Genomic DNA, 25,311 nt, shown 5'->3' with positions numbered 1-25,311 from the left:
ATACTCTTTCCCTTGCAAAAAGAGCACTGGGTAGTCTTGGCAACCATTAGTCGCACTGGAGGGAGAGGGGGGTCATTAGAGGGAATTTGGCATTGGATGAGGATCACAGAATTGGGTGTGACATGTTAAAGACACATAGGGCTACATCCTCTAGTGCGTTAAATCTGCTTTGTACCGCTCAGGTGGAACACAGCAAACTCAAAGAAAGCTTAGCCAGTCACAGGAAGTCTCCTCCCCCATATGTAGGAATCTTGGTTGGCACAGAGCCGCTGCAGTGGCATCCCCCCAGCCCCCACCCCCAGTGCAGCCAGGGAAAACGAGACCTTGATGAGGCATCCCTATGCTAGAATGACCTTAGTCTCCCTCAAGGCATTAGTAACTGACGTAAAATAGAGCAGCCCCGAGGCTGCTCAAATTTAGGATAGGTACCTGCCTAGCTGCTGGATGCTCCCAGGATTGCGGGGCAGGGAGATAAAAGCTCGGTCACAGCTCAGGCTGTGGGGGTCTTTAGAAAATAACATAAGAACATAAGAAAGGCCATACCGGGTCAGACCAAAGGTCCATCTAACCCAGTATCCTGTCTACCGACAGTGGCCAATGTCAGGTGCCCCAGAGGGAGTGTACCAACAGGCAATGATCAAGTGATCTCTCTCCTGCCATCCATCTCCACCCTCTGACAAACAGAGGCTAGGGACACCATTCCTTACCCATCCTGGCTAATAGCCATTAATGGACTTAACCACCATGAATTTATCCAGTTCTCTTTTAAACTCTGTTATAGTCCTAACCTTCACAACCTCCTCAGGTAAGGAGTTCCACAAGTTGACTGTGTGCTGCGTGAAGAAGAACTTCCTTGTATTTGTTTTAAACCTGCTGCCTATTAATTTCATTTGGTGACCCCTAGTTCTTGTATTATGGGAATAAGTAAATAACTTTTCCTTATCCACTTTCTCCACATCGCTCATGATTTTATATACCTCTATCATATCCCGCCTTAGTCTCCTCTTTTCCAAGCTGAAGAGTCCTAGCCTCTTTAATCTCTCCTCATATGGGACCCGTTCCAAACCCCTAATCATTTTAGTTGCCCTTTTCTGAACCTTTTCTACTGCCAGTATATCTTTTTTTAGATGAGGAGACCACATCTGTAATTATTTCATGGAGTCCATGCCCCTGCAAATGCACCATTGCTTGAGAGATATAGAACTGTTACTAGCCTTTGTTTTATGGAGTTTGATCCCATTCCTTTAGGCCAGTCACTTCAGTGGGAGTTGATCAGGCCCATCTGAAGTGCCCCGAATGAATAGTTGGCTTTCCAGGTGCAGAGATAAGCCCCACCCTTTCCTCTTGGTGCCAGAGGGTAGTTCTGTGCCTAGAAGATCTATTAGGCACTTCTCTCACTGCAAAGGTGTTTTGTGTCACTCTGGTCCCCTTTTATACTTGAGAAGAGTCGCTACCAATAAATGGCAATTGTGTGAATGGGGCAGCAGTGTTTATTCCATCAATGCCAGGCAGACAATGAACCCAGCCTTGCCCAGATGGCACCGGCGGCACTCCAAACAGTTAAACGCTGCTGTTGCCACTGAAACTGGCCCAAACATGCATAGTGACAGTGGTAATTACAGTGTCTCCAGTGACCATCTGGACACACAAACTGATTTTCAATGTAGATAATAAAACATCCTCTGCATCTTCAACATTAGTGTTCTATGTGTACACTAATTGATTTAATTGGGACCCAAAATACCAAGCAAATAGGCATCAGCAACCTTTTCAGTCCAGGTATTCTATTTATTCCCTGCCAAGTCAGAGAATCTGGTGATCCTTGTAAAATGGAACGACAGGAGGGTCTGGTCTGATGTTGAGTTTGTTGCAGAGGCAGGGTTCTTTATAGGCCCTTATGAGCCAAGATCTTTGCATGAGAAATGAGGAGTAGTCCATGAATGGAGGGTGTGATGTCTTTTGCAAGCTGCCTTCACCAGTATGTACTGTGGGTTTCTTAGGATATATCTACACTGTGGCTGGCCTGTGTCGGCTGACTCAGACTTGTGGGGCTCCGGCTCCGGGGCTGTTTAATTGCAGTATAGACGATCGGGCTCAGGGACCCTGCAAGTCCGGGCCCATATATCTACCCCGCAATTAAACAGTCACATAGCCCATGTCTGAGTCAGCTGGCACGGGCCAGCCATGGGTGTTTAACGCAGTATGGGCTAGCCAGAGAGGAGTGGTCTGGTACAAGTGCCTGAGCCTTAACACAGTGGAGTTTTCTTAATTCATTCTTGCAATTTGTCTTTGTAATGTAATCAGAAAAAATGACAGCATGCATTGTGGGGAAAAGTCCCAATTTTCCACACACATCTCTGGACTACAAAGCAGACACTGGACTTGCAGCCCTAGAAGGAGGGAGAGTTATCACAGAGCTTGTTGTCTCTCTTAGAATCAGGTGGGCAGATGGATGGATGGCAGGACAAAATTCTACTGCTGCTTGGAATAAAATGGTGCATGCGTGGTAACAGGGAGGTGCGGGACTGGATTCTTCTTAGACGATAGGTTGAGCAAAAATGTCGTCATTTCATTCCAGCCCTCTTTACAAATCCAAAAATCCTATTTTTCATATTGGGGTGAATCATTATTATTATTATTGTGTTACAGTAGCATCTAGGAGCCCTAGTTATGGAGGGAGACCCCTCCGAGCCAGGTACTGTACAAACACTGAACAAAGGGGTCCCTGCACCCCAACAGTTTCCAGTCAGAGAGCTGAAGAGGAATCCTGTGTTGTTCAAAAGCTTCTCTCTTCCACTGGTGGAAGGTGGGCCAGTAAAAGATGTTTCCTCTCCCACGGGGTTTCTCTCCAGTTTAATGTGACACTTTTGCAGGTCTTGGAGGAGTCCACCGATTTTGCTTGTTTGCATATGAAAATCTTCATGATTTTGATGCTACCCGATTTTAGGTACATTTCCAAGCCTTCAGGGTTTTTCACACCCAAAATGAACTACTTTTCAAATGACCTTTTTCATGCAAAAACAACCCATTCGGCAAAGTTGCCCACCTAAGGGATGAGCAAAAAGTCACTCCTAGTAGAAGTGATGCTAGTGGTCATACTCAACTGTACTGCAAGCCAGTTTTGGATGTTCTGAAGTGGTTGCTTAGCAGAGGGTGTTGCCCATGCAAGAATGTTGTTAATGCAGGTTTCACTACACTAAGTATGTTTCAATGTATAACATGTGTGATATGTGTTCCCGAGGCTAATTGATGGCTTTAACGCCCCCACACAACCTGCTCCCACCCTCCCATAAAAATGCTTTTTATTTGTAAGTTGGAAAGGTATCAGGGCTCATTTGGCACCAATTTGCTTTCCCTGGTTGGTCTCATTGATTCAGACTCCTCATTAGATGTTTAATCAGGAACATGACAAACACAGTCAAGCGCTTTTGGGATAGGCGAGCTGAGTTTTGAGGGAGCGGGGTAGCTTAGAGGAGACCCCTGCAGAAAGCCAAAGAGTGGACCTGGCATGTTTGTAGCCAGGAACATATAGTTAAGATTCTGAAGAGCAAGGATGGGAAGATATCATCTCTGCTTCTAATCCAAGAATCGCTAATGGTATCCGTTCCGCTGTCAGAGCAGCAGGAGCTGGGGAGAAGATTACAAATCAGTGATTCATCCTACTAAAGAACCCACAATGGCAAAAAGCCACCTGCTTCCTGCAGGCTGCCTGCTTTCCCGGCCGGGGTGGCGGGGGGGGGGGGGGAGGCAATTGAAGCCCAGAATGTCCTCATCAGAGAGCTAATTCCTGGCTGTAGCGTGGGAGAGCCGAGTGGCTTAATGGGAGACAGCCACAGGAGCGATGATCTCCACCTGTGTGGAGAAACACGTGCTAAGGCTGTCAGCCCTTGAATTCAAAGCTTTAACATGTTTGTGTGTGAACCCCCAGGATAATGATGGCAGTACTTTGTAGGATCTCAGTGTGGGTGGGTGGGGAGTGGTTAAGTATTTTTATCCGTAATTGACAGGTGCACAGAGAAACGACTCGATTTACCCAAGTTCAGAGACAGAGTAGGCAGTAGAACCCAGAAACCTGGCTCCTAGTCCCCTGCTCCAACCATTAGCCCATTCTGCTTAAAGCAACTTTGTCACCTGACATGATCCCTTCAATTTATCCACCTGGTTTAAATGTTTCTGTGTGAGAGAGAGCATAATAGATGTGCCTAGAGGCCTCATTGTACTAGGCACCATGCAAACATACTGTTAGAGATTATGACTGACCCAAAGCACTTACAGTCTAAATAGAAAACAAAAAAAGACAAAAGGTCTAAGAAAGGAATCACTGTCCCTGTTTTACAGCTAGGGAATTGAGGAACAGAGCGATTAAGTCCACAGGACGTCTGTGGCCAAGGCGGGGTGTGTGTGATAGAAATTCTGTAGGAATGCAAGAGAATTAGAGAATCTGTGGGTTGTCTTCCTACAATATATGTGTGGACAGCATCTAGCACAGGGGTAGGCAACCTATGGCACGCGTGCTGAAGGCGGCATGCGAGCTGATTTTCAGTGGAACTCATTGCCCGGGTCCTGGCCACCAGTCCGGGGGACTCTGCATTTTAATTTAATTTTAAATGAAGCTTCTTAAACATTTTAAAAACCTTATTAACTTTACGTACAACAATAGTTTAGTTACATATTATAGACTTATAGAAAGAGACCTTCTAAAAATGTTAGAATGTATTACTGGCACGCGAAACCTTAAATCAGAGTGAATAAATGAAGACTCGGCACACCACTTCTGAAAGGTTGCCGACCCCTGATTCTAGCATGTTGTGGGTACTGCACAGGCATCTCCAAAGCAGTAAGTGTTTGGAGACCGGGTGGGGAGATCCTGGAGGAAATTATCTGTGAAGGAGACATGGGCATTCCCTAGTGACCACACATGAGGGAGCAGTACAGAAACTAGAATTGATGGTTCGACCCAAGAGAAAGGGGGCTGCCGCACTTGGAGAAAAGGTCCAGACTCCATTGTGTCCTCCCTCTGCTGAGATGCCCAGAAGCTTTATGAACCTAATGCCTCGTCCTCTGTGGCACTTACTGACAGCTCACTTCTAAACGAGATGCTGTGATTTGACAGGAAATGTGGTCTCAGTCCAGCTTCCAGTGGGCTGGTGTCCACCTAAAGTATTGCAGAGGGCCTTGGTAGGCCCCTTTCATTGTCAGCCTCGGCAAGGAATCCCAGATTTGACTGATCCAATCTCTTCAGGTCTAGTGCCCTCTTCAGGTCTGGGCTCAGACACATGGGCAGGGAGCAGAGTAGCAGGACGGGCTTGCCCGGCCACTGCTCCCGCTGGGTGGATCAGAAGAGGAGTTCAGCCTCCCGGATGATGATTTGTCATCTTTCCCTAGCACAAAATACACTTAAAAGCAACTATCTGAACAATTCCGATTGGTAATGTGCTGCTTTTCACATCAGGCACTTGCTGGAAACCTACTACTAATTTGTATGGGCACCTCCTGCCTTTTTGCACAGGTCCTGGATGCCTGTTCAGATGTAAGCGTCTGTTGCCATTTCACATTAGTTCCCTGCTGCCTGTTTTCTTTGGACGATGACCATTGATGCACATTGGATACAGCTGTTGGCCGGATGGTTTGTGCCGACAGTCGGTTCACAATTAGTGGATGCTACTTTGTTTCAAGGTGGCTTCCTGCTGTCATTTTGTAACAATAACACCTTGTATAGAGCCTTCCATCTGAGGATCATGTGGCACTTAACAAACATTAATTAAGCCTTTCAATCCCTCAGTGAAATAGGGAACGAGTTATACAATGGGTAAATTGAGGCACAGATTGCTTAAATGACTTTCCCAATGCAGCTAATCAATGACAGAGCTGGGGATAGAATCCAGAGGTCCTGTCTGCCAGTCCCCCACTGCCAGTTTAAGATGGATGCCTCATTCGTACCCACTCTCCCAAAATTAAATGACGTGCACGTTTGGAAAGCGCTCAAAGGTACTGGCCTTCCCTGAGGTTTGATTGCCAACAGTAGGCAGTTTATGTAACGGTAGTAAACAGAGCTTATTTAGAGCTAAATTGCCCTACACTGAACCCAGGTTTAAAACAAAACAAAACCCAAAGCTCTGGATATTTTACTTTGCTCTACATCTAGCTGGCGGCCTGACGCTGAGATGAACCAGTTCTTTCATTGGGATCAGGGAAGGTACATCTGCACTGATCACTAGAAACTGCTAGGAATAGAAGGGGCCAAATTCTGCTCTCATTTGCACTGGTGGAAATTTGGAGTGACTCCGTTGAAATCAGTGGTGTTACAACAGTGCCTGGCAAGATCAGAATCAGGGTGACTGTTTCTACTGGAAAACAGTCAGAATACAGGATGAATTTCACCTCTGTTCAGGGGCCCAGCCCAAGGCCTATGTACAAAGTTAGTCCCACTTAAGACCTATGTTGAGGGTGTACGCGGTGCGTAGATCTGGCCTTCTGCACAGGGGTGAATTCCCCCAGAGGGAAGCTGTTGGCACAAGTATAAGAACATATTGATGCATCCAGGATAACAGCTAATGAGACGCAAAGTTGCTGAAGAGCCGATGGATCAATAAGTGCCTTCGTAAACATGCCTCAGAGGTCCTGGGCCTCGTTGATCAAAAAGCAATAAGAGATGCACGTTCTCCAAAAGCAAACCGGCCCTTGATCTGGTGTGGCTGCAGGCAGCGTGGTGGCATGTCCTTACCGGTAAGATCTTGACTCTCGCCTTAAAACCTTGTTGAGTGTCCAGCTAGGAGATAGCTCAGCCCTTCCTGCACTCAACCCTCTCCTTAAGCAAATGCCTAAGTGAAGGGATGGACCCTCCATCTAAAAGTGAGTAGACTCAGTGTCTGCTTTATCGGCTATGGTGTTCCGTGTGTTCTTGAGCCCTGGAATTTTCCTCCGGTCTCACTTAGGAAATCACTGAAAGGTTTTATTTATTCCTCCCACCCCGACCCCTATGTGGAAAGGCTTCCTGGAGAGGAGAGAGTCATTTGACTAGCAAGATATGAAGTTTACCTAACCAGCCTAAGGGCAGAGGCTTCTTTCAGCTGATTCACACTGGGAGACTTTTAAAGGCTTCCTCTAACACTTTCAATATTTGGATTAGGCGTGTGATGCTGAAAGGAGAGGCACAGGTTGTTCAATCCAAAGGTAGGTGGGAAAATCCTTACCCTTTGGGAAGGAAGAGAAAATAGGTCAGTCGAGATGTCACCAACGTCCAAAAGATATAGCCCCAGTGGGACCCAGGTCTCCTCCCAGAGGATGTCAAAGAAGGTAGAGAAAGGTCCATGCTGGCATAGAGAGCCCTCACACGATGAGGTGTGGGGGCTCAGTTACCTACTACAACACTGCTACAACACCTCAAGTAGAGCTGGTCAAAAAATTTCTGATGGAACTTTTTTCCGTTGTAAATGCCATTTTGTCAAATGTTTTGCAGAAACTTGTCTGTTTTCACACAAAAAACGTGTTGGGTTCAAGGGGAGAGAAATAGTCTCACCACCCCAGAACAGTGTTTTAAAATTACAAGCGATCCCTTTAACTTTTAAGGGGTCCTGCTTGCAGGTGAGGGGGTTCTGTAGGGAAGAGTGCGATCAGCTGCCAATCTGCAAAAGAGCCAGTGTTGAGTGAGGTGGGGTGAGTTGTGCCTCTGGTCAAGGAGCAGCCTGCTTTGTCTCACTCTGTATTTGGTTCGTTGTACGTTAGATTCTGGAGTTTTAGAAATATAGTAGTGTTACGTTGCAACCTTTCAGGAAAAGTATTTGGTTTTGTTTCTAACTCTGGTTGTGTATGCTGTGACCACAATAGCTAGGGCACTCACTTGGGCCCCTGCTCTGCCTGATTTGGAGTAGGGACCGGAACCTAGATCTCCCTAGTGGGTTATTGGCTTTTCTGAGGTGGGTTGGTGTCTCTCATCATTTTGTTTTTGTTTTTTGCAAAACATTTCGACAGGTCTCGTTTTCATTCCTCATCAGAACAAAAACAAATATCAAAACCTTGACATTTTTCATGAAATAGAATTGTTGTTTTTTGGCCAAGCCCAACGTCAAGCCATGCATGGCCCTGTCTACACTATGCTCAAAAAAGAGCTTGTAAGCACAAAGGGTCATGGTTGGCGCCAACGGTAGTTTATGTCCACTTGCCGCGTGGTTAATAGTCACTATGACAACTAAGGGTTTTGTCCTTGCTAGAAGCTGAGGTTTGCAGATTGTTGTCCTCCTATAACTGGCTTAGCACACTGGTCTGGTGAGTTTGCAGTGTAGATGGGACTACCTATTGGTCTGGTTGTAACTGACGTGGCCAGTCCTTGTATCTGTACAGTAAGACATTGCAGAATACATTGCCCTGTGTGCTCTGGCATTTTATCCCTTACCATGGCAAAATGGTCCAGTGTTTAGGACACTAGCCTGCGACTCAGAGGACTCAGGTTCAGTTCCCTGCTCCTCCACGGACTTACTGTGTGATCTTGAGACGATCAGTCTCTCCACCCAGTTCCCCATCTGTAAAATGGGTACAATCGCCTAACTCAAAGGGTGTTGTGAAGATACGCACATTAAGCATTGCGAGGTACTCAGGCACTACACCAATGCAGGCCACATAAGTACCTTAGATAGTGAGCCAGGTTTTCCCAGAACTCACTGACACGTGATGGTCTTGTGAAAGGAGCAGCTGTACGGGTACAGCTCACCCAGGTTTGCTGTAACCATGTCAGATAACTGGTGGTTGTGCTTGTAGGAAGAAGACGCTGTGCACTGGAGGCGAAATTCACTCCATGATGAGAGCCAGCAGGTAGTCTGAGCTCTACTTAAGTGAATTTCGCCCTATGATTATTATAAGATAACATCTCTAAGCAGAGGCTTCCCAGGTCTCTTGCCCCCCACCCCCATTACACAGAGCATGGCAACACTGATTTCACAACTCCCACTCGTGTGTTTCCCATTTGTGGGTGCTTTTTTAATTAACAGCAAACAGCCTGGAAAAGACCAGAAGCGCTCCTTCCCTGTCTGGCAGGAACACCGCGTTGGCTGATGAGCCAGGAGGTAAAGAGCTCCCACTATGCAGGAAAGGAGGCAGGGCGGGGAGACTTGGAGGTGGGGAGGAGAATAGTAGGCAAGAAATGGTGGAATAAATGACATTTGTTTAAAGACACATTAGACGATTAATGATGGGAGTTAAAGTGTAAAAGCAACAGGGCCTAAGTGTAATATTAATGGATTCCATTTTCTTTGCCATCTCCTGCAGGAACCCTTTGGAAGTGCAAAGGGAAAAAAAATCACTTTACAGTAATAACTGTTATTTATATAACAGAACAGTACTGGATATATCAAAATGTGAGGTTTCAAGGTAATAACTGGACCCTCGCAATCATCATTATCCACTTAAAAGGCAATTTCTCGGATGGCAAATGGATGAAAGGAAACTGCCCCAATTCCGCAGCCAGTCGTAAACAAGGTTTATTATTTTTATTATTATTATTCAGTTCCCAATCTGATAAGATTGGAAAAGAATGGAGAGAAAAAAAAAAAGAAAAGGAAGAAAGAATAGAGAAGGACGAAAAAGGAGCTGATAACATTCCTAGGAGCCTTTGCTGAGGAAGTCTGATGAGGTCAATAGTGACTCCTGGCCCAATCCTGCTCCCTCTGAAGTCAGAACTCCCATTGCCTTTTGTGGTGCCCTTATTTCGCTCCCTGGGGAGTCTATGAATAACAAAAAAGGTGGAATTACAACAGCAGCTTCCAATCTCCGTGGGTTGCTCTTCTTCCATCTCCTAGAATGCACAACTCTTGGGGCTGAATCTATGCCAGTGATTCTCAACCTATTTACCATTGTGGGCCGCATATGCAGCTCTCTCTGTTTTATATGGGCCACATCCACATAATATATATACTGCCCATATGGCCCTGAGGATGTCACATGGGCCGCAGCTGTGTGCTGATTGGGCCTCAAGCAGCCCGCGCGCTGCGGGTTGAGAAACTCTGATCTATACCATGTGACTTAATCCTACTGCACCACTAATATCTATTAGCTTATAGTCAAGATGGATGGTTTGTAAGTGTGTCCCAAAGGTGGAAATCTGTTTGCATAAAGCACTCCACAAATATTTGATTAATACTTTCTCAGGAATCGGGATAGAATTGCAAATGGTTCACCAGTGTATGGGCGGGGGGGAACAGGACTAGAAAATGTATTGTAATTGATCCACAACAAATAATTTGATCTGCTCTAAATAACAGTTGAGTTTGTAAACAGGCCTTGAAGTAACAGGTCTGACAGATCAGTTTAAATAAGCTTTGGTCTCCCCTAGGTAGGTTATTCAGCTGGTGGCAACTACAGGGTGGAAACACCGAGAGCTGCGTAAAACCTCTAGACTAGGGAGAAGCTGGGAAATCAGAAAGAGAAGGGAGCACCTGTCATTTATAAGCTATTTTTGTTATTTGTAAGGCCTTGATTCAGGAAGGCACTTAAGCATGTACCTAAGCCCATCTCTCTTCGGAACAGCACAGCTTTAAGTCACCCACTGACTTCATGTGCTGACGTGCTGCCCCGAGCAGGACTGTACTTCCCGGTCAGAACGGTGGGGACGTCTACGCTGCAGCTGGATGTGTCATTGCCAGCTTGGGTAGACATACAGGCGCTGGCTTTGGTTGAGCTAGTGCACTAAACATAGCTGTGTAGCTAGTGTGCTGCAGGTGGCAGCCGAGGCTAGCCGCCTGAGTACGAACGTCTGAGACCCTAGAGAGAGTTGTTGGGTGGGTAGCCCGCGCTGTTGTGGCTCCACTGGTATTTTTACTGTGCAAGCTCAATTGAAGCTATACAGTTTGCTGAGCTGGAGATGACACCCCCAGCTGCAGTGTAGATGAACCCTATATGTGAACGCAAGGAAAGAAGGGGTGCTGCTGGGTCAGAATATTTATAGTGCCATCTATTGACCTCCTGGAGGGTAAGGTTCAGAGTCTCCACTTACGCAGACGTCGGAAGGATGATAGGGCACTACATTTTTCCAGGCCATTTTTGGTGGCTGGAGCAATCGAAGGAGCTGAATCAGTAAGTGCAGCTGGTGTTAGCCCACTGGTCTTAAAGCCTTTATCAGTGTCGCTTTCGATGCCTTCATAGCTATTGGAACAGCCTCGCAAGGGGAGCAGTGGAGGCAAAAGACATATCTGGCTTCAAGACTGAGCTTGATAAGTTTATGGAAGGGATGGTATGATGGGATAGCCTAATTTGGGCAATTAATTGATCTTTGATTATTAGCGGTAAATATGCCCAATGGCCTGTAATGGGACACTAGATAGGATGGGATCTGAGTTACTACAGAGAATTCTTTCCTGGGTGCTGGCTGGTGAGTCTTGCCCACATGCTCAGGGTTTAGCTGATCGCCGTATTTGGGGTCGGGAAGGAATTTTCCTCCAGGGCAGATTGGCAGAAGCCCTGTGGGTTTTTCGCCTTCCTCTGCAGCATGGGGCACGGGTCACTCGCTGGAGGATTCTCTGCACCTTGAAGTCTTTAAACCACTAGGTTGAGGACTTCAATAGCTCAGACATAGGTGAGGGGTTTGTTACAGGAGTGGGTGGGTGAGATTTTGTGGCCTGCGTTGTGCAGGAGATCAGACTAGAAGATCATAATGGTCCCTTCTGACCTTAAAGTCTATGAGTCTGTGATTGAAAGCTGGGTGAAATACAGCGTCAACAGCTGCCAGCAAACCGAGCTTTTTGTCCGACAGCCTCAAGAGCAATCCCCCAATGAGAGGCCTGTGCCACCTACCGGAATACAAGCGGAGCCAGATTCTTCTCCCGGCTTTCGAAGATTCCCTTTTCGTTTGTGCTCAGGCTCGCAAACACTGAGTGTCTGTGGCTGCCGTATGGGTTCTCATTAAGGTGGGCAAAAGCAAGCGGATTTAACTATCTGAACCACAACTTTATTTCACTAATCAACTCAAATGCTGGCTTTTTTATAACATAAACCGCAGCCTTTGGATAACGCTATTGTTTAAGCTTATCATTGTGAACCTGATCCGGTTCCTCGATGGATTAACGTAACTAATTCAATATCCTCTCTAAGAAGCATCATCATAAACTACAGGGGATGTAATTCACTTATGAGAACCTCCACTCAATTTCTGCTTTACAAGACAAGTCTGACTGGTTTTGTTATTTCTCATTCATGAACTGGAGTAGGTGTCAGTTCCAGTCTAATCCCACCATTCTGTTCCATCTTACAGCCCGGTTATTTTCTGGTACCTCCCTCGCGCTTAATTCTTGAGTTGTTCAGTCTCCTGAGTTATGTTTCTTTGTGTTTCTTTCATCTTCTTCACTAACACTTTCCACTGTGGTTTTTAATTTACTTTATACAATTGATTTTTCCTGCCTCTTGGGTTCTTTTCCATTTTTCCCCTGTTTCTGTTCATCATCTTTAAATATCTTTCTTTCTCCTTTCCCCCTTTTTTCTCCCAGATAGATCCAGCAGAATCAATATGAAGTGCCCACCCAAGCGGTCAGCAAAAATTGTTTGTGTGGCAAAGTGAAAAACATTGTACTGGAAACCTCAGGGTAGTCTTAAGAAGGACGTTTGCCAGTGGTTAGAGCACGAGCTTGTAACATGGGAGATCTGGGTTCAGATCCCTGCTCTGTGTGATCTTAGGTAAGTCACTTAGTCTCTCTGGGCCTCAGTTTCCCATCTGGACAAGGGGGATAAGAGCACTGCATTGCCTCATAGGGATATCACAAGGACAAAAACATTAAAGCGTTTGAGTTACTCAGATATCACAATGATGGGGACTATTTCTCCTACGGGCATTCAGCGCCAAAAAAATTAAAAATTCTGCGCACAATATTTTAAAATTCTGCAAGTTTTATTTGTCAATAAATAAAAGCAGAGGCTCCAGCATGGCAGTGGGGAGCACAGGCCACTGGCTGCACGAAGGTGGGTGATCACCCTGCAGCCCACTCTCCAACTTCCAGAACACGGACTCAGCGGTGAGGCTGCACCCGACTCTGACAGCACAAGGCCTGGGCCTGCCCCAGAAACACCCCGGGGCCCTGCCTCTCTGCACCAGGCACACCAGGTGTGGGGAAGGCAGGCTCATCCAGGCAAGATCCAAGTGTGGAGGGGCTCAGTGTGGAGGGATCCAGGTGTGGGGTGAGAGGGTTCTGTGTGGGACAATCTGGATGCAGGCAGATCACTGTCACTGGGGGAGTCTACTTGTGGGGGGATCTGGATGCACAGAGGCTCGTTGGGGGGGGAGGGTAGGTTCCAGGTGCAGGGGCAATGGAACTTTGCAGGAGCTTCCAGGTGAAGGTGGTTGGGGCTCAGCGGAGGGGTCTGTGTGTGGGGATCTCAGCGGGGGGAGAGTTTGGGTGCTGGAAGAGTGGGGCATGGTGGGGTGGGGGTCTGGATGCAGCTAGTTGGAGGTCAGTGGTGTGGGGGGCTGGCTGTGGAGGCTTGGGGTGGTGCAGGGGTTGAGGCATCAGGGTGAGGGTTGAGTGCAGGGAGCTCAGTGGCGGTGGTCTGGGTGCAGGAGTGGGGGTCTGGAGGCAGGGTGTGGATACAGGGGGGCTCCAGATGCAGGGGTTGAGGTTCAGTGGGGTGGGGTTTGGGCATGGAGGGCTAGGGAGTTTCTGGATGTACAGGGTGAGGCTTGGCGGGGGTGTCTGGGTATGGGAGATGGGGGTTGGGTGGATGTGGAGCAGCTCCCTGTACAGTGACCCCTCCCCACACAGCTGAGGAGCAATGTGGGGAGGAAGCAGGGGCGGATGCTGAGCTTCCTGTAGCTGGAGGAAGGTTTCTGGGGGTGGGTGTGACACAGCCCCAGCCACTTCTTGCAGGGGAAGAGGAAGTCCTGTCCTCTCCTGCCTCCAGCTCATCGAAGACTAACAGCTGATCCTGGCTTAGGGTAAGAGTCACTAGCGGGGGTGTCCCCAGTCCTACAGTGATTTTCCTCTCCACTGGCTGCTCTGGGGCCTGAAACGATGAACCTGCTCTGCTAGGGAGTGGTGTGTGACTGCTTTTGCAGCTTGCCTTTGCTTCCCTGTCAGAAAGTCATTTTTCTGTGGGGGAAGCAAAGAAATCTGCGGGGGACATGAATTCTGCGCACACGCAGTGGTGCAGAATTCTCCCAGGAGTAAACCATATAGGAGCCTAAGATGTGTTGTGATGTCTTGTGGTTAAGACTCAGGATTGGGTATCGGGAGATTTGGGATCTAATCTCAGCCATGTGATCTTGAGTGAGTCATTTAGGCTCAAATTGTCAGAAGTGACCATGTGTTTCAGGTACCCAACTGAGACACTTAGGGCCTGATTTCTGAGAACAGCTGAGCACCAGAGGCTTCCCTTGACTTCAGCTGGCGTAGCAGGTAGTCAGCCCCCTTGCAACTGGCCAGAGATGGCTCAAGTTAGGTGTCTACTCTTGACAATTTTAGCCTAAACCTTGATGTGCTTAGTTAACCCATCTCTAAAACAGAGATAATGCTATTGGCCACTGTCAGAAGAGAGGATACTGAGCTAGATGGACCATTGGTCTGACCCAATATGGCCGTTCTTATGTTCTCACGAGGTTGTTGTGAGACTTCATGTATTGACTGTAAACTGCAGTGAGATCCTTGGATGGAAGGCACTGTGTAACATTGCCACGTATTGTAAAGAGGACAGGCGGGTGCCTGCTAGAAGGGATTATTAGCGCAGTCTTCTCTGCCTGCCTGTCCGACCATCTCCAGATGATGTATAATTGGGTGCACGTATTCTCTCTCACACATGCTTGTTACCCCTTTTTGTTTTTCACTGCACTTCCCATGCATTGTGTATTCTCAAAGCTGCAGAGAGTCTCAATTTCCCTAGGCACTGTAGAAGACGTATAGACCAATTAGAAGTGTCCCTGGACCAGTGCACAAATAAGAGTGTGCATGCATATTACCGCTGTGGATCCCAAACTGAGACAATGGTGGTAACATGAGGGCAGCAGCTCTACAGAGTGAGCTCAGAGCAGTCTTCCTGTGGCTGAAAGGGGCTAAAAAGAAATGGAACACGTGCTAATCTGGGGTCAAATGGAAGCTGCGCTTTGCATCCCTTGCATCCGTTTGCAAAAGTAACAGAGAGCTTAATTCTCCCCCATTAATGCAGGGTCAACTCTCTCTGTAAGCAGCAAACGGACGCAGAAACTTTTGCAACTTTTGGGAGCACTTTTGCAACTAAGAGGGTTGCCAGGGAATGAAACCATTTTAAAAGGGTCCAGAGGAAAGGATTCCTGACTTGTTTCACCTGTGGGAGCAGAGAAGAGTTAGCAAAAACTCAATTAACGCCACGCACCAGAGAGAAGGGAGGAAGGTGTTAAAATAATCTATTAAATTCCTGGGGGCTAGGTAAAAGGGAAAGGATGCACAGACTGAGAGAAATTGTATCTGAAAGGTTTCCACCACCGGTGGAGCAACTCTTTAGCATCGCATTTTGATGTAGCTCAGCGGGGAACGTTGTTTTTCCGATGGCAAAGCAAAGAGATGAAAGCAATCCAGAGGTACATCAGCCAGCGCTCTGGACTCACTGTTCCAAATTCAATAAAGCACCTTTGTGCAGTTTAATTAATATGTGATGCGGGTGAGGTGAGCGGTGGGTTACCTGCCACCTCTTCTCTCGTGTTCTTCTGCTCCCCTTCCCTGTCCTGAAATAAACTCCCTCATTGTCATTCTTCCCTGCTTTCATAATCACCTCCTACTCTTAAAACTCCCTCTCTTTTCTCTTGCACCAAGCAACCTCTGCCTAGACATTTGAACGGCGCTCAGCCGCCTGGCATCTGTGCATTCGACTCTCTCCCTAAAACACCTGTGTCCTGGAGGCTTTCCTATTGCAATCCATCAAAGTCATCTTCACCACTTAGAGACTGGGCTGTTTCTGAAGTGCATTGCCTGTGTCTGAATTAAACCATAAATTCCTTAGTGCAGGGGCTGATTCTTTATCCGTGTTCAGTATGGTGCTGTGCAAGCACATTATCCGTGCATTCTGTCCCTTGCTCTACTGCTGACTCTCCGGGTGACCTTGGATAGGTCATAGAGTCATAGATTCCTAGGCCAGAAGGGACCATTGTGGTCCTTTAGTCTGACCTCCTGTATAACACAGGCCGGAGAACTGCTCCAAAATAATTCCCAGAGCAGAGCTTTTAGAACAACTTCCAATCCTGATTTTAAAAGTGTCGGTGATGGAGAATCTACTGGGAGCCTTGGTAAATTGTTTCAGTGATTACTTACTCTGACTCTTAACATGTTATGCCTTATTTCCCGTTGGAATTGGTCTCACTTCAACTTTCAGCCTTTGGATCGTGTTCTACCTTTCTCTGCTAGATTAGAGAGCCCAATATTAAATGTTTGTTCCCCATATAGGTACTTATAGATTGTAATCAAGTCACCCCTTAACCTCTTTGTTAAACTAAATAGATCAAGCTCCTTGAGTCTTTCACAATATGTCATGTTTTCTAATCCTTAAATCATTCTTGTGGATCTTCTCAGAACCTTCTCCAACGGCCTTCTTGAACTGTGGGCACCAGAACCAAACACAGTATTCCAGCAGTGATTGCACCAGTGCCAAATACAAAGGCAAAATAACCTCTTGACTCCTACTCAAAATTACCCTCTTCATACATTCCAGGATTATATTAGCTATCTGGGCGACAACGTCACACTGGGAGCTCATGTTCTGCTGATTATCCACCGTGACCCCCAAATCTGTTTCAGTCCCTCATCCTGTAAGTATGGCCAACATTCTTTGTTCCCAGAAGTGTATGTTTACATTTAGCCGTATTAGAACACATATTGTTTGCTTGTGCCAGTTTACCAAGTGATCTAGATTGCTCTGAATCATTGACCAGTTTAGGTGTCATCTGTAAATGTTATCACTTCACCTCCCTGTGCCTCCGTTTTGCCATCTGTAAAATTGGGCTAATAAAGCTCATCGCCCCCCCCCCCCCCCTTTGGAAAGCACTTTAAGGTTTGTGGGTGGAAGGTGCTTCAGAAGTATTAAGTAATAGTGGTAGTGTTGTTAATAACCAAAGAGGAACGATGGTCTTGTCAGTAAGACGCTGGACGGGGGATGAGGAGACTTCTTTGGTTCAATTACTGGCTCTGCCATACACATCCTTTGTGATCTTGGGCAAATCACTTAGCCTCCTTGTGCCTCAGTTTCCCCCTCTGTGATACGGAGATGATAATCCTTTCACACATCCCTTATCTGCTTACTTCAGGACAGGGACCGTCTTTAACTGTGCATATGTACAGCACCTAGCACACTGAGGCCCCGATCTCTGCTGGGTCCTCCAGCTGTTACGACTAGCTGGTGAATATCCATAAGCTCTCCCCATTGGAGGAAGCATGAAACCTTTCCTATTCTTTTCCCCTTCTCACCTTGATATTGCAGTTGTGTCTGAGGCTATTTGCTCTCCTCATAAATGCAATTAATCAATTAGCTGTGGCAAGCTTGGTAATATGAGCCTAGCACCTCTGCACACCGGTCTCTCAATTCAAGCCGGGCAGCCTCTGCAATGCGTTGGTGACTGCCAACCTGAAACAATTCAGCAAGGATGCTGTTTAGTAATGTTCAAGTCCCAATGTCCCTCAAAGGAGGGAAGCAAGTGTTGAAGAAAGAGTAAAATGACTGTACAGGCCAGATGCAGAGCTCTTGCAGGACATGCTAAAAAGGATATGGGCCCCACTCCCTTCTTTCTTAAGGGCTGATCCAAAACCCATTGAAGTAAATGGAAAGACACCCGTTGATGCTGGATCAGGCCCCTAATCCCTTAAATCTTGAAGGAAGGTTGGCTCAATCTGGGAGAGTTACAGCAGTGTCAATGTTAGAAGCATTGATCTTGTCACAACACTTAGTTCCAAAGCATTTCACAGACTTACCCTCATACAGGGATCACTTCACCCGTAAAATGCAGCCTCCTCTGGGGTGAAACACTATAGCCGTTCAGGAATGTTCTATGCCATTTCAGGAAAGGTAGTGGAGATAGCCAGTTGGAACTAAGTTGGGGAGGCGGGGCGGGGGAGAGAGATAGAGAGGCCAAAATGCAGTTATCTTAGATTTAAACCAGGGCATATACATTTATATCTCCTGCCTTTGATGGGGATAGGGTGACCAGATATCCAGATTTTATAGGGACAGTCCCGATTTTTGGGTCTTTTTCTTATATAGGCTGCTATTACCCCCTTCCTCCCCATCCCCGTCCCGATTTTTCACATTTCACATCTGGTCACTCTATGTGGGGAGGTGCTGTGGGCTCTTTAAGTGAGCATGTGTGATTAGGGTCTTGGTTATAAGACTTAACTGAAAACTGCACCCTTCAGCAGCACAGGTCCCTCTACCGAGTTGTTCACTAGCACCACTACTTGGAGAAATCCGGACGCTCCTTGGGAGATGGACTGAACAGCCTGAATTTGCTTAGTTAGTGTAATCTGAGCAGTCTGTGAGGTGAGGTGTCCTGGATGCGGGAAGGTCACTTTGGGCACTGACGTGGTCTCTCTCTCTGCATCGCCTTGCTGCGGGGGGTCTCTCTGCAAAACCCAGCTGCTGCTGGCTGTCTATCGAATGCAGAATCCAACCGCTGAAACACACAACGGGCCTCTCTCGTCCATCATTGCTGCTATAAACCCTGGCAGGCTACAAACCCTGGCTTGTCTTTACAAGACCTAGAATCTTTAAATATTATTTCTCGCTTCCTTGGTTTTTGTCTGGCAAGGGCGTGGGAGTTTGTTTGGCTATATCTCCCCCCACCCCATGTTCAAATTCTCCACTGACTTAATTAAGCTCTTGCTTGTCTCCTGGTCTTGCCTAGTTGGCTCGTTTCATCAGGGTTTTTAGTGCTATCCTTGTAACAACCGCAGCTGCTGGTGGTCACCTGAGACCATGAAACGGGCAGGAAAACCTCCTCTTAAAGCCCAGCTCAACTCGACAGTATTGAAACAAAAGATCCTGGGGAAAGAATTCCAGCTACAAAGACCTCAAGACTTTGAAGACAGGGGGAAAGGAGGAGGCAGGTTCTGGATTTGAATTTCCTAGTTGGTTCCTCTATCGATGATGGACTGAAGCAACCCTACAGAGTTGAACAGTCTCCTGCGTCCACGCTGCGCTTTGGAGCAGCAGAAGATACCAACACATGGAGCCATGATTTCCTTCTTATCTGTAATGAAAGCTAGAGATGAGCCACGCTGACTCAGATCAAATGACCACCCAGTTCTCCCACCCTAGAACTTCGCCCATTTTGGGGGGGAACCGTTCTGAAATCCTCTGTATGTCCGGGGTCTGGTTTCCTTCCTGCAGGATGCAAGTCTGTTGATTTCACTCCTATCCTGCAGTGGGAAGCATGGGGCCCCTTCATTCTATCTCCTGCCATTTCTGCCCAGGACCTAAGGGGCTGGTGATTTGTAAGGTTTTCAGCCCGGTTTTGCTGTTGTCTTGTTCATCCCCTCGCAGGGGCACTTCGGCTGAGGAAAGGTTTCAGTCTCCGAATCTCATTTTTGTGTGGCAGTGTTTGCAAGTCACCTGAGGTGGAGTCAGAGGAAGGAACGAGGAACGTGGGTTCATTGTGAACGGCTTTGGTCTCTAACTATCAAACGGCTGCTCCGCAAACCCCTCCTCTGCGACTTTTACAACTTGAAGGATCTCATGGCACCTTTCTGATGCTGTCTCGGAGGCTGCCATCGGGATGGATGACGTCTCTGACCAGCAGTTACCAGCAAGGTAGATGGCAGGGTCTAAACTGGATCCTTCCAGATGCGGAGTCATGGTACTATCCAGTCTCGGACTGCTTGGAATAGATGGAGGGGACCTCCTTGTCTGATTTCATGGCCTGTTCTGCTCACGATCAGGGTGCCTTGGATAGTGTCTTCCCCTCACAGCCCCAGCAGCATATTCCTTGCCCTAATATGCCTCCTATATATCCGCGCACCGTCCTACGCTCACAAGCATCCAGGGGAGATTGAGGTATTTACTTATCCTTATCCCAACACTTCTGCCTTAATTTTGGACTGCTCCCCACATGTCTCTGGGGCCTACACAGGCTTTCCCAGTTCCCGGCCACATGGTTTTTGAAACCAAATTGGAGCTTTGCCATAGTGTGACAGTATTTGCATCTGGGGTGGGACATTGTCTTCCTTGACATCGGTGGGTTTTGCCATTGACTTCAGTGGAGCCAAGATTTCACGTCTGGTGTCTACAAGAGACAGAATACTCTGAGCCAATGTTTCTGTTTCTCAGACTCATCTCTGGTTCCAACAGACTGTTGCTGTTTATGGTAGAGCAGCCAGCTGACCTCCTTTGTCCCCAAGAATCTGTATTCTGCAAGGCAGAAGATCTCTCTCGGAAGCCCAGGACCTTGTCTCATTAGAGTGTTTGTTCCCACCCGTGAAGCAAAGGGAGGGGGAGCGAGTGAGGAAGGGACAAGACCCATCTTCCAGGCACCTGCTCTCAGAATGACAGCCTGAATGTTTTTCTGTTTTGACTGTGAAAGGGTTTTTTGTTGGTGGTGGTTGTTCTGCGGGACCAGGCAAGGCTGAATGGGGCTGATCCAGCTTCTCTCGAGTGCTATTGAAAAGTTCACCCTTGAGCAAATCAAACCAACCACTCGTAGGTACAGTGGCCCATGAATGTCTTGCCTCGGTGGCAGGCGGTTAGGGCTTCCAGGGAAGAGATACCACTCCTCTCCATGCAACAAGAGCTGCTTTACCTGAGATTACAGCATGCATCCACCCATGCAAAGGAGGAAATAGCATCCAGTAACCTGGCAACGTTCTTCCTCAGATGCATCAGATGGACCATGTTTACCTAGGCACAAAGATTAGACTTTCCCATGGTTGTCTGGTAGACAAGTGGCATTTGAGTATTAACATACCCCACCCATAGAGCATCCTTCGCAGGCCCACCAGGGACATAGGACAGAGCTGGAACCCATTGTTTGCCATCCTAGGCAATTTTGGGCAGCTGTTGCATAACTATTTTTTTTATTGTTTAATGCACACAAAGCAATTATTAAGAAAGAGAAAAGAGATGCTGCATTTCAAGCAGTGGCAACACAAAGCCCTGTGCCGTCTTATCGTTTCTCCCCACCTCTCCCTCATTCTCTCTCTTCTGAATTCACTCTCTCTGGATCTCCTAAATGAGAGGGAAGCTCCATTTAAATGCAGATTTCGGATGTTGGCCGAAAGCAATAAATAGCCCTCTGCTATGCTGATCTGATGAACGCTATCAAGTCTCTTTTTGAAGGAGAGAGTCTGAAGCTTAGGTATCTTTTTTTTTTTTCTCAATGAGATTCTTTTTCCTTCTGGAGTAACAGCAGATTGTTATTTTTTCCCCTAACCAGCGGTTCAGAGACTAAAATGGAAACACAAACGCACCTGTTTCTCCACTGGAGTTCTACTTGACAGACCTGTAATGAGGGAGTTTGCAAATTCCTCACAGTTTACTGAATTGACAGCCTGAAGGGCTGATATTGTAACCAACAGAGGGGAAATTCACAAAATAAGCAAACCTTGCTACCATCTTTAACCTAACCAAAAAATTGGAATTACCTCTTTATCTGAACAATTTTAGGTTACAAAACCGATTAAATTGTGAGCAGGTAAAATCAGGTGGTAATAGCAGCACAGCAGGCCTATGATCTGTCCACGAAGTGCAGAGAAGAATAGGAAAGAGATGTGGGAGGACTTGAGGATGAGTCTCATTGCAGAGGCATTTTCCATGGCAGAGAATTGCTGCTGGTGTGTCGGAATGCGGCCCTTGGCGTTTCAAAGGGGACAGCACGTTTCTGAGAATTGGAACAGCCCAGGATGCTTAAATTGGCTCCCATGCTAAAGAGCTAGCTGCAGTAAATCGCATGCTTTTGAATCATTTGTCAGGGCAGGATTAAAAACCCAGGATTCTGAGTTCAGCTTAAGTGCTAACGCGCATCTGGATTGAACCTAGCTCTTCTGCATTATTTGGGTTGAACTCCCAATACAACTTCAGTTTTGAGCGTACAAATCGTCTTTGGAACATACAAGGGGTTAGAAGTATATTTAGGACATAAATACAAAAAATATGAAATACCTATTAGATGTATGGGTGATATGCACCTTGAAAATACCTTGGGTAAATGGACCTCTTGACCCCAGGGCACTGGACTTTAGGAAGTGAAGTCCTTTCCTCAAGCTCATGTTTCCATAACATTGCGTATTCAAGACCCTAACTTGGAAATAACAGTTGCTTTTGATTGATTGTCGGCTGTCAGTATAGCCCCAATGGTACGAAAGCCATTTTAAGAGATTTAACGGCACTTAATAAACTTAACTGGGAAAGGTCAACAAACAGTGTTGTTGCAGCAGTATATAAACCTTCCAGTACCATCTGTTCCTTGTTGTTGTTGTAAAAATGCCGCTTCATTAGATCTTGGATCATGAATGTGATATGTAATAAACATGCAATAGTCTCATCTGTTTGCTTATGTTACAGTCCTGTTCACAGAGTAAAAGCACAAGGGGAGTGGATGGTTCAGGGGAATAGAATGCAGAGCTTTTAGCCTCTTGGGCACCGGTTGAATGTAAGGCAGCAGGAGATGAAATTAATTGCTGGCTGAAAATTGGCTGGTGGTCTTTATAGGGTGAGTTGGTCAGTCTCAGCGCAGCTCCAAGCGGACAGCTCTCCATGTCGCGAAAACAACCCAGACTGTTGGAATTAACTGATCCTTGTGTTGGCAGGATCAGCAGAATGGACAAGAGTTGACCGAATCAGGGAGAATGAACACTTCTCTTGTTCCTAGAGGAGTTTCTTCAAGGGTAGGGGAGAGAAGTTGGAGGAGGGTGGCGCTCTTGCACCTGAGCTGTGGTTAGTGTGAAAACGCTACAGTAAAAACTCTCACATTCTGAGTGTTTTCAGTTTCCCTCCGTTTAAAACGAATCCTATGTGTGTTTGTGGGATCAGGGCCTTATACACCGGAATAATCACCCAAGGGCTGTAGAAGAAGCCACCATCTCTTGGGAGATTGCTAGAAACACTAGAAAACAGGCTGTAGAAACACTCTTTGTTAGGGACAGCCAGCATCAGAGATTTGCAGCAGTTTACATTCAACTCTTAATATAGACATGTTTGGTGGACACCTCCCCTCCCAATCACTATCCTGTATCATTTCCATGACAATTAGAGCGATCGTTCACGTGGAAAGGTATATTAAGAAAGTACTGACTGTATTTTTAGCTGCTGTTCTAATGCAGTTTAACAGCTGGATAAAAGGAGGTGTCGTCAGCCTCATATGATCAGCCATCTCTCTAACGACCAGGTGAACTAATAGATGAAGTGTTTATGGCCCAACTTGCAAGACTTCACTCATTTGGGGGCCCTATTTAAGATTAGAGATGGTTGAAAATTTACTGTTGAAAAACTTTTTCAAGAGAAAATGTGTTTTGGGGGGGGGTGGGGGGGGTGCTGGAAATTTCTGCCAAACTTTTTTTTTAATTGATTTTTTTTTTTTGCAAGGGGGGGAATTGTTGTGCCTGGGGGGGAAATGAAAACCAAAAATATGTTTTTGGCAGCTGAAATGTGAACATTGATAGCCTAAACCCAACAGTTTTATAGATTTCAGATGACATTTTTCAGTTTTTGGCAAATCTTGGGTTTTTTTATACAAACCTGAAAACTTTTTAGGAAAAGTTTAAATTAAAACTTTATCCATCTGCAAAATTTCCCACAAAAACCAAAAATGTTCCCTGACCAGCTCTGCTTGAGATACTTTGGGGCTTATTTTTGGAAGCACTGAGCATCTACAGCTCCTATTGACTCCAATAGAAATGGGTGCTGCTCAGTGGCTCTGAAATCCCAAATGGTTTTAAGTCAAGTCCACACACCAGTGGCCACTTCTGAAAGTTGCCCATGATTCTATGACAGAAAAGCCCTGAAAGTTCTAAGGAGGAGACATTTATTATGACTGGGAGAGAAGCAGTGAAGCCATTCCGTGGCTAATGAAGTTCAAAGCATTGCTGTACATTTTTTCAGGATTAAGATTTACTTGATACATCTCTCCATATTTTATAGACGGGACTAGATGAAAGTGAATTTAAATAAGGACTTTAGTCTGCACTTAATGATGCTGCGATTAGACTAGATTTGGCAATGTGTCCCCAGACATAAAGTTTTAAAATCAACCTTTTAAAATATTAAATGAATCTTTTGGTCTGCTAGATGGAATGATAAATAAAGCTCAGTTCATCCTCATTACCCAGTCAGATTCATGGGCTGGTTTAATATCTGGTAAAAATTTACTAGTCACACAGTAAGCATGGGATGCGCAAAAACTAAAGACATAAAATGACAAGCCCTGCAGGGAATTAGGAATCTGCCACCTATATTTGAAGGAATTGGCTACTTTGTATAGGTGCCTCTTCTGCCTTCTTGATGGAATCAGAACTGCTTAGCTGACTGTCCTAGTACCTTTAGCTCAAGGAGCTAAGGTCTTGTGCTTTTGGAAAAAGAGGAACGGAGTTCTTTCCCCACTGCTGCAATGAAGTTCTAAGTGGAGCATAAGTATAGTGACTGCTGTCAAGTGAGATGATCCAAATTCTTTCCTTGTTACCAACCTGAAGTTCCAGGAAACTAGAATGTTCGGTATACCGTTCCAGGTGAAGTCCTAGATGACCGACCACGTTTGCTGCAGCATCATAGACCACTATCTACTTTGGTTGCTAGGTTTAGTCGTGATGTGCTGAGAGTTATTGCAGTAAGTAGAATTGGAATTGATTTGACTCCTTAAACAGAGAGGCAATTCTGCCTACCAGCTTTAAAAATATGGGGGATCCCATGCTGCTGGTGACTGGGGAGATTCATAGATTCATAGACTGGAAGGGACCTCGAGAGGTCATCGAGTCCAGTCCCCTGCCCGCATGGCAGGACCAAATACTGTCTAGACCATCCCTGATAGACATTTATCTAACCTACTCTTAAATATCTCCAGAGATGGAGATTCCACAACCTCCCTAGGCAATTTAGTCCAGTGTTTAACCACCCTGACAGTTAGGAACTTTTTCCTAATGAGATAATGAGCTGTGATACACCTTTACCTTGATATAACGTGACCCGATATAACACGAGTTCGGATATAACGCGGTAAAGCAGTGCTCCGGGGGGGCCGGGCTGCACACTCCGGTGGATCAAACCCAAGTTCGATATAACGCAGTTTCGTCTATAACACGGTAAGATTTTTTGGCTCCCGAGGATAGCGTTATATCGAGGTAGAGGTGTATTTATTCCCATCTACCCTAGATCTAGTGGGATGATGGAATCTAGGAGGTACCT

The 25,311-nt window shown here is 46.3% G+C and overlaps 1 protein-coding gene across 8 annotated transcripts in view; it reads left to right on the top strand.

The window, feature by feature from the left end:
- Positions 1 to 25,311, top strand: part of GRIK4 (glutamate ionotropic receptor kainate type subunit 4) — a 317,543-nt gene that overhangs the window by 175,772 nt on the left and 116,460 nt on the right. Inside the window, exon 4 of one of the 8 annotated variants that reach the window (XM_065568977.1) lies at positions 12,471 to 12,657. The exons of the other annotated variants lie outside the window; for them this stretch is intronic. The gene's annotated coding sequence lies outside the window, so the exon portion shown is untranslated. The remainder of the gene's footprint in view (positions 1 to 12,470; positions 12,658 to 25,311) is intronic. 8 annotated transcript variants of the gene reach the window in all.

The sequence above is a fragment of the Chrysemys picta genome, chromosome 16 (genome assembly GCF_011386835.1).
Source record: "Chrysemys picta bellii isolate R12L10 chromosome 16, ASM1138683v2, whole genome shotgun sequence".
NCBI lineage: Eukaryota > Metazoa > Chordata > Testudines > Emydidae > Chrysemys > Chrysemys picta.
This window is presented reverse-complemented; position numbering and strand designations above follow the sequence as displayed.